Genomic DNA, 10,988 nt, shown 5'->3' with positions numbered 1-10,988 from the left:
ACGTACAACTACGTTAGCTCAATGAATTTAAAATTAAAGCCAAGATTCATACAAGTTGGAGAAAGACGACGCACACTCTCACTGACACTGCTGATACCAAAACAATCCTGTGACCATGTTAGGTTGTTTTACTTGTCAGTACAGAAGTATGACTGATATTTGACTGATATTGTGTTAAGATTTCGAAGGAACATTGTTTGATACGCTATGAGCGAATAGCAACTATTGCTCTCAAAAGGCTGCCAGTGAAATCTGTCTGTCTCTTTCTGTCTCTCCCTCTCTTCTGTCTCTGTCTGTCTGTCTGTCTGTCTGTCTCCCTCTCTATGTCTCTGTCTCTCTGTCTCTCTGTCTCTCTATCTCTGTTTCTCCCTCCCTCTGTCTGTCTGTCTGTCTGTCTGTCTGTCTGTCTTCTGTCTGTCTGTCTGTCTGTCTGTCTGTCTGTCTGTCTCTCTCTCTCTCTCTCTCTCTCTCTCTCTCTTCTCTCTCTCTCTCTCTCTCTCTCTCTCTCTCTCTCTCTCTCTCTCTCTCTCTCTCTCTCTCTCTCTCTCTCCCTTGTAGATATATTACTCAAAGAAATCTCCCTGTTTCCGTGGAGGACTTTACTGTTATAACGAGCTAAAGATGAACAACTAATTATCATTTTGTAAGCAATATTTCCAGCGCCGCGATACTTCAAAAAGTCGTCGAAGTCGGTTCAGCGATGATGTTAGATACTGGTTTAGGGTAGCCGGGAAAAAAGATATAAGTCGGTACAGAAAGGATTACACCTGAGATAGCAATTTCTTCTTGTGCTTTTTTATGTTCCTTGAAAACAGTGCAACGGAGACTGCTGGTCTATCGTGCTACGCCACGCTCAACGTCAACGTCACAACCGCACCCTAGGCCCCTGTGTTAACTCAGCTTTCTCCATATTGATTTCATCTCGTCCTAAAGACCAACAAAGCAAATGGTAAATAGTAGAGAGGGGTGCCGGGCTTTCACACCATTTCCATCGACAGAGAAGCAAATTAACTGTGCAAGGCGAATGCATGGATGACGTCATAGTGTATACTTTGCTATACGGTTTGTATTCTGAGGGCGCTGCTCTTGTTGCGAAATTTTTGGATATCATCAAACAAATATGCTGACGAATTCATTCTTTACAGCAAATATCGAACAACTCTAGTCTTTAAAATGCAAATGACGCAGAAAGAAGACGACTGCATTATTTACTAGCGTAGGTGTTTTAACGTTATTTATAAATTTATTTGGCTTGCGTTGACAAAAACCTCTGAGGGTCATTGAGGGGGCATTGAATTTGCAAGTATCACGGTAAATCAAAACAATTAAGTCACAAAAAATAAAGGATAGAAAAATTCACTGTTGTGGATTTACTAAATACATACATTCAAAAACAGGTAGTTTCTTATACCGATAAAGTTCAGTACAAATCCAGGAAGCTGCTCCAGTCACGGTTCTGTCAGGAGGAACGTTGTTTAATCAAGATCAGTACAAACATAGTGATCTAGACTTTATTTATCTATTTATTTATTTATTTATTTATTTATTTATTTATTTATCTATTTATTTATTCATTCAGCTTTGACATGATGTCAGGATGAGTCGCACAGGTGACTGACACCTATAGAAAGCGACCCTCCACAAAAGAACAACTTTTACAATTTACACCTACAAATCGAGAACAGAAACAAATGAATTACGATACATTAAAATATATAACTATATAAATACAAAAAAAAACTGTACAAAAAATTCAAAAATACAGAGAACTTAACAAGGATGGCAAATTTTACAGTGGCACTTTCTCACCCAATTAGAAGTGTTGTCAGGATAAAATGTATTGTTTAATAGACCCAAGTAAAGTTTTGATAATTTAGACTTGTATGGCCTAATACATGATAAAGTTTTGCCATGAAAAGGCATTACACTACATGAGTAAAAAGCTCTATTAAAACTTTACAGTGACCCTCTTGTCCGGTGCAGAATATTTGGGAATTTACACATACAGTGTACACACAACAGTTGGTAGTGTTGTCCAGCAGGGACGTGAAACTAAAGATGTGTATTTACTTGAGTGACTGATTGGTAGGGATATGTTGATTCTGGCAGACCATCTGCGACCCCATCTCTATAAATTCAGAATTGACGACAGAGTGATTTACAATGGAACAGAACTGTCTATGAGGTATTAGTTGTAGATATACATCCCCTTGCGCCCGAGTCACCAGAGACAATTCTCTGATATCACGGTCCTAAGAGAAAGATCATGTTTTGAGAGACTCACCGTGAGATGCAGAAGTTATACTATGAACAGGACGTACATAATTCTAGAATACCCTGTTTTCAAAAAAATGTGGTACAAAACTTTTAGCCGTTGTTTGTTTTTGTTTTGTTTTGTTTTGCTATTTAGGAGGAAGGTAGAGCATCAAAATTATTGTGAGTTGGAAGGGGGTATTGATTTTTTTGAGATTGTTAGTGGGCAAACATGATAAAATCAGAGACTCTTCTAGGTTATCTCTCCTACACCCTAGAGGTGTTTGTGAACTCAGCCTCAAAAATGAGCATATTTGATGTATGGTAAGTTTGTAAGAAAACTGAGTTCCTATATTGGTTGACTAGACACACAACATAGAGAGTGATTTCTCGCAATGCAACTATGAATGACGATAAGCCGACGACTGACAATGATCATCAAAGTCACCAAATCACAAAATATTTGTTGTGTCTCGGTCTTTATCAAGATTGATGAAAATCATTAATTACCCCTATATAGAATCTCGCGTGAAGAGATAAGGTGTAACTGTGCTCGTTTGCCTTTCATCAGGGCATGGCATCAGTGGCAGCCAACAAAGCTGTGCGTGCAGATGAAGGCTGTTCGTGAACGACTTTTTGGCGGGCAGACGGACAATATTTTGCTTATCAGAAGGCGGGGAAGGGCACACCGGCAGTTTTTCACCGTTAGTACGGGCGGGGAAATTCATTCCGCCGCTCACTCGGCAACTTGAAAACAAGTCCAATTGGCGGGTTAGCAGTGTATCATTCAGTTGATTTTGGGAGTCTGCCGACGGGCAGGGAGAAAGCATTTGGTAACGAGATGGCGGTTTGAACTTATGTTGTGGGAAGAGGGCCGTTGGGAGTTAATGGTAGGGGGAGGGGAAGCGGGAATATTTCCTGGAGGGGAGAGGGACGAACTTATGTGAGCAGTGGTTTCAAATCGTAGGGCAGCTCAGTAATGGACATGTGTTATCTTAACCTTTCAATTTTATTCAAAAGACATCATGTCAGAATTGCATATTTATGTAAAAACCTATGGTTAAAATTTCTCAATTACAGAACGGCCCGTTGACTGCCTCTGTTTCAAAATTGAAATTTTTATCACCAATACGCACCCGGTTGATTGCTTAAGGTAGAACACCCTCGGAATAGTAAAAAACTTCAACTTTTGCTCAAAATTTCCGTAAGGAAACTTGAAAACTTTAAAACTACCTTTCGAAAGGAAATATAAACATCAGTGGGGGTCACCGTACAAAATTTGGTGCTAGAGAGACAAAATATCCGATGTTTACCGACATTCAAAATGGCCGCTATCCCTGTGCTAACTCTATGGGAAAACAAGATTTTTAATTTCCACAAAAATAAGCCGGTGAAAACTTTTCTCTGTCAAGGAGCTTCAAAATGAGCCTAAAAGAGGCAGATCAAAGGTATTGTGAAAGTTTGACCTTCTGAGAAGCACTCACCCTTAAAATTGAGTGAATCTTTGAGAATTTGGTGTGTGTGCCTCTCTCTAGATCATTACATTGTAAACTTCAATTCATTAATCAATGTGTGCGAAGGTGTGTGCATCGCGGGTGTCATTGGTGAAATACATATTTCAGATTCTCACTTGGCAACTGCAAGTTATAAGAGAGAGTTCCAGCTGTTGTTTGTCAGACCCTATGATATCTTACTGAAGGCAAAAGAAATGGGCCAGTGAAACCGTACTGGGCTTCATGGCAGTTTTTTTAATAGTCCGATCACGTCCTGAGTGTCACGTCAGCTCCAGTGTTGCGCCTGCACGGATGACCCTAGGTAGAGTGGTCACAGCACCGGCAACACTGGTCAAATAAGGCGAAGAAAAGGGGTCTCGGAGACCTCTTTGTTACGACCACAACCGTCTTCTATTAAAGGCTTGATTGTTATTCGGTTGATAGTGAAATCAGAGCAATGACCTGTTAAAATGTATGGCCATTATTTCCCCTTCGAGGTACGAACTCAGACAGTGCGTCGGTTAACGAGGTAGCAAATTTCTATACACAGACATCACCTTGTCTGCGACTCAGGCCCCGTTACCCGTGCGGCACACTGTCGGCCCCGTGCTACCCGTGCGGCACACTGTCGGCTCCGTGTGTCAAGAATGACAGCGAGCATGTGTATGTGCGACCAGTGACAGAAGAACCATGATGTGGATCGATTCCCGGACAATAGCACCCGCAGTTTGGGAACGGGGGAGACGTACGCGTCGTTGTTGAAGATATCTTCAGTTCTTGAGGCAAGATTATAATATAATCTTCCACAAACTGAATAATGATCGTGACAAGGTCGTTATGTCTGGACTGTAAAAAGTGATGAACTGTAGATAAACAGGTCTAACTGTGAGATGGCCATGTTGAGAAGCGGACTCTCTTGCACAGAAATCCCGTGATTGGCCAAGCAAACATTATGGCGTGGGTTTGAATTTCGTAACGATTTTTGCCCAGGCGAACATTTATGAAAAATGACCCTTTCTTGTCTACAGACTCAAAAGACTCGAAATGTCTTGAATACAGTCTTGCGAGCAACAATTTACGACTGGGAACACCCTCTCACTGTTAACACGGCGCAGACATATTATAGTAATTCAACGTCCAACAGACTTCGATGAATGAGGTCTGAGTTTATGCATGTAAATTGACCGCATGTGGCGTAATACAGTGAGCTGTTTTTAATGAGTCTGGCTGAATTTCCGAGACTGGCGAGACTTGAAGGTAAACAATGAGCCTTGAACTCATTCTTATAATCAAATTACATTATTGACATTATTTTTTTCCTAATACTCTGTCGTCCTTTTCAGACTCAGACCATTCTTTTGCACATTTTTCGTTTGTTTTACTTATTTACGGTCACGCAGACAGGACGCCCGATGTTGATGTCAACCCGTCAGATTGTTTATCGAATTTTTATTCGTGAATAAATTTAACTTTTAAAAAAGGTCTAGATAAATTCTCCATTTCGAGAACTTCTCACAAACTATATCTTCGTTGTAACATCTCATCGACAAGACGTCTCAACTTTTAAAAGAAAACTACAGATAATGATTTCACCGGCATACGTCCATTTATTGATGATGATGACGATGATGATGATGACGATGATGATGATGATGATGATGATGATGATGATGATGATGGGAGGGGGAGTAAGCGTTATCTGCATTTCGAATTTTCAGCATGGATTTTAAAACTAATGTTGAGTCTACATATTCACTACAGAATTATTGACAGTAAAGATGTATAGGATTATGAAACTGACGTTGAGTTTACTATAGAAATTCACCCAAGAGTTATTGACGGTGAAGACGTACGGACGGACGGGCGGCCCAAAGACAATTACCATTTGACCTCTGACAAACAAGCCAGTACTTGTCAACTTTACACTCGTTGCACTTGACCCGGCGGCCTGACTCGGCTATTTACGTGATTTCGACCACACCCATAATGTATGCCACGAAGTCTTCGATGCGAAGTGCTCAGGAAGAGCCGAATATTTTCATGTCACACAAAAATTATCCTTGAATTCTGAAAAAGTATTGAGTAGACACATAAATTAACGCACTTTAACAAATGTTACGGGGGCGCAAAGCAAGTTACTTGAGATATCCAGTCTACATTCGAGGTATTGCTTACATAAAAATATATAGTATCTCTCTGTTGACAACTTGAGAATTAGGTGCACTAAAGCTAGTTTGCTAAGCGTTTGTATTGTATATAAAGGTTTACTTTTGTGTCAGGCTCGGTATGCGCTCGTGTGCCCCTTCGACGTTTAACTCCTACACACCGACACCTAATGTGTGTGTGTGTGTGTGTGAGAGAGAGAGAGAGAGAGAGAGAGAGAGAGAAGAGAGAGAGAGAGAGAGAGAGAGAGAGAGAGAGAGAGAGAGAAAGAGAGAGCCTTTATGCATTTTACTATATATAGCCTTGATGTGACGCGTGTGGAATGAAATTATATATATATATATATATATATATATATATATATATATATATATATATATATAAAATATACTGCGACTTCGGAGCTACCTTCATGGATTGAAGGCAATGCTAAATAATAGCAAACCCTGTTCAGTAAGGTTTAATGCCCCTCGAGGACACTTTTACAATACTTTTCGGTCTACCACTTGCTGGATTAACTTGGAAGCGCATGGAGAAAATAAAGTCTATGAATATCGACAATTTATTCGCCCATGGAGTTTAACACGGTGATGGTGGCCATTTTTCTTGTTGATTTTAAAAAGGGACAATTGAAAGTTTCTTTGAAAAAGTTTGAGCAAAAGTTTAAGTCTAATTTGGAGGCGCGCACTGCTACCTTAATCACAAATTGATAGTAACTAATCATATCATGCTATTATTTAATCAACAACTTTGATGTCATTCACTCTGATTATTACCTTCCGGTTAGAAGATACGTGAATCATGATTCTGACCAAGCAAAAGGATAGTGGTCAGTGTCGGATCACACAAATGTTTAGGAACAGTCACTATAGATAAGGTTTTCAGGGCTAGCGGCTCTTGCGTACCTAATTCGCCATCAATTTACTGTCGCATTAACCGCTAAGTTACTACCACAGTAGACCCCTTCTAGGTATAAAAGAATGGAACGTTGAGGAAAAAATAATGCATCGATCTAGTCACGGTTGTCACAGTCGTTGATTGTACATGAAATTGCATAATAATACTCCTACGACCAATGAAGTGATACTTCGTAATTGGCGTACAAAGGTGGCCGGGTGCCTCGGTGCTCTAACCCGTGACCTTTGTCGTCTGTGATAACGGATCACTCTATCCACAGATAACGACAAATTTATCAGTACAGGGTTTCCACCTAAATATGAACTTCTGATGTGATTCCTCCAACCACGTTTTACGTGATGCTGTCGTCAGAATGTGATTAATGAGAACACGCTCACCTGTTGAAATTATCTGTTGTTGTTTGTTGTAACAGGTATAGATGTGCGAAATAGGGACTGCTTAGATATCTGAAAGATGACATATCTATACTCTCAGATATAACAATGTAACATAGATAAATTGTGTGTGTGTGTGTGTGAGAGAGAGAGAGAGAGAGAGAGAGAGAGAGAGAGAGAGAGAGAGAGAGAGAGAGAGAGAGAGAGAGAGAGAGAGAGGGGGGTGAAATATGTGCATGCAGGACATCCTGCAACGTGTGTTCATATGGAAGTTAGAGTAGAACGCCCTCGTCGTCAGATAATCAGTACACCGATCCCCACGTATGGTGATTACAGCTTTCCACCATAGGTCTTCACCTACTAGTACGACGTTTGACCAACTCATAGCTACAGGTGATATTGCCCCACCACTTCTCTTACATGTATTTTTAGAAATGCAACAAGAACAACACACGCGTGATATTTGCAAGGTGACTTAGTTTCTGAGTCTTTCAGTATCCTCTTGAAAGATTTCGCGAGGAATTATTCGCGCATTCACGAGATCAACTTATATGCAGAGCACTTCTCAGGACCACAGTATGGAAAATGCTGGGAAACAGAATGGTATTGCGAACATACATTACTTGGAACGATGAAATGTTACATCATTGCTAAGCTATAAGGAAATAGACATTTGTTTGTAACCTTGCGCAGATCAGAAACGCGCGCATGAAGACACTGGCCCAAAGAACAAACACCCGTAGATACTCGGGGTATTCCTCGATTAGAAGTTAAGATTCGAACGACACAATCTGAAGTTTCATATATGTCTACACATGTTAAAATTTGTTCTTCTTCGTTGCTGTTTATTAGATGATGAATGCTACTACAAGATGCGTATTTCGTTTACCTGTGCCACCCCCCGGTGGCAAAACGATGTCTTTTGATGACGCTCAAAACGTTTCCATTGTCCATAAATCTTGACACAAACTATACAAAGCAAAAGTCTAACAACTTATATCCGATGGTGCACAGTGTCTTTCAAATGCACGCAAAACTGCTCTTATGATGTTCGGCAATAATTGTTTTTTTCAAAAAAAGTTGTAGGTCAACGTTTGAGATATCACCCCTGTGAAAGGCGATATACTCACTCATATTGGTGCGACCTCTGACAGGCTGATATCACTTCGGTCAAAATGAGCACATTTGTCGCAGTTTTTTTGCGAAATAGAGATTGCCTTGGCATTTAAATGGTGATATATCGATGCTCTCAGATATAACCATGTAGAATAAATATAGTTTTCTTGATTGTAAGATGAGAGATAGAGAGACAGAGACAGAGAGAGAGAGACAGAGAGTTGTTTTCCGTTTAGCGGGTATAGCTCTGATCTCTAAATTGTATCATATCCAGCGTAGATAAGACATCCATCAAACAAAATTTGTATAAATACAGGTTGCTGTTCCTGCTGAGTCATTCCTGTCTCATCCTAAATCCACGCTCACCATGTCAATTAAATTTCTAGATTACAACAAGTAGTTGCGAAGAATGTCCTGAAAGTGACCCTCTTTGTCTTGTGAATGTTTCATTTTACATATCTTCACAGTAATTCCCGGAATGAATCAGTGTATTCATTACAATGAGGGTTGTGAAATATTTAGCAATGATCGGAGGTCTAACAAATTAAACGTATTTCGGAAGCACAACTTACAGTGTACTAGACTGTTACTGTATTTTTATTCATTGGCGGTGGACGTACACATTCGATGGCATTAATTTTGAACAGACGATCAGTATAGCTTCACAGGATAAAAACAAAAACGATAACAGGCTTTACTAAATGATGATACGCTGATGATGTTAAGTTTTCGGAAAAGCAGACAGGATTCATGGCTAAAACATGTTAAATTGATTTCTTTCGATATCATTTTACTTCAAAAAGTATAAACTGCAGACGCAAGAACGTCTCCAAAGAATGAAGATTTTGTCAAAGAATTATTTCAAGTTCAACAACCGTCGGTGAGGCCTGCAGAACGACCCTTACAAAATGAAGAATTGCCCATATGACAAATGAAAATTGAGATTAGGTCACTGTCACGTGACAGTAACTTGATAGTGTTGGCAACGTGCCATGGCGCGTACGTGTCAAATCACCTGGTGTTGAAGCACCGATGATAAATAGACACTTGTTGAGCAGTTTGTTTAACATTCTCCATGCAGACGATGAGTATATGAGTCAATACAAATCATACAAACGTGTACGGCGGTATAAACGTACAAATGAAAGCTCTGAACAGAAACTAAGACTATTGGTAACGAACTACTCTCTAACTGACGGCGACCAATAAATGCATCATGATTATTGTCTTTTGATCATTATGAGGGGGTGAAATTTCAGCCATTAGGCAGTGCTGTTCTAACTTCCAACTATATGTGCGTCTGTAAGGTATGTGTCAATTGTACAGCAAATCTACGTGTAAGTAGATACATACATACATACATACATACATACATACATACCTTACATCCATTCATTCATCTCTCTCTCCCTCTCTCTCTCCCTCTCTCTCTCTCTCTCTCTCTCTCTCTCTCTTCTCTCTCTCCCTCCCCCCTCTCTCTCTCTCTCTCCTCTCTCTCTCTCTCTCTCTCTCTCTCTCTCTCTCTCTCTCTCTCTCTCTCTCTCTCTCTCTCTCTCTCTATAAGATTACTAAATAACTTTAAGTCAAATGTGATATATTTGAATAGTAAGACATACACTATGAGGATCTGAGAAAATCTGACGATAGGAAGAACATGAATTACATATATTATTTATTTCACTTGATGTAATTTTGTGTTTATAATGTTCTACTTTTTTAATCGAACACTTTAATTTCCTTAGAAGATACCTGTAATCTTTGTTATATGTACACCGTATATAATATATGAGAGAGAGAGAGAGAGAGAGAGAGAGAGAGAGAGAGAGAGAGAGAGAGAGAGAGAGTGTGTGTGTGTGTGTGTTTGTGTAAAAGAAACAGAGACAGACACGCGGAGGTACATATGATTTTGAGTTTGTTTGTCAGTGTGTTTGTTTGTTTCCTTGTTTGTTTGTTTGTGTGTGGGGTGCATCAGCTGACTGCTAACCACCATGTAACCCGCTCCGCAGTTCGTTCTGTATTTTTGCATGCTTGAATACATTTTAATACTCAACTTGATATTTTAGCGTGATAGCGAGACGCTCATGCGAGTAAAGTAAAAGTTCTTGACGGAGATGTGGTATCGTTCTAACAACGTGTCGCACTTTTATCGGAATCAAAGATAGCTTTGGTCTTAATTCAGTTGATTGAACCTCATGAATCTGGTAATACTCGGATGAATCAGAGATGAATGTAACCTGGACGGGTGTTTTTTGGTACCGGATTCCGCCTTGGGGTGTAAACTTCTTCATCGAAATACAATGCCATTGACTGGGAAAACCAAAATGTAATTCTCATGGCTGGTTTCATAGCATAGGCCTTGAATTTGCCCCTTGAAACATCAATCATTTCTTATCGGCGAACAATTGACATTCTTTGCATCGCTGAAAAATGAGACGTTTTGTGAGGTTTAGTAGAAGTTCTGGGAGCGTGTTTGATTCGGCTAGCACCTGCTCGTTTGTCACTCCAGGAAGTCTAAGATGTCAGAGTCTTCGAAAGTCCTACGTCATGAGGCTTCAATCATTCTGTTCCAAAGACTGATTTTCGTCTGCTCCCTTCAGGCTCGCTGTCCCGAGCTGTCTGTAAAAATGAAGCAAACAAAAAATAAGTAAGTTAGGAAGAGATCCCGCTTTTG

The sequence above is a fragment of the Ptychodera flava genome, chromosome 4, assembly GCF_041260155.1.
Source record: "Ptychodera flava strain L36383 chromosome 4, AS_Pfla_20210202, whole genome shotgun sequence".
Taxonomy (NCBI): Eukaryota; Metazoa; Hemichordata; class Enteropneusta; family Ptychoderidae; genus Ptychodera; species Ptychodera flava.
Note: the sequence above shows the minus strand (reverse complement) of the source record.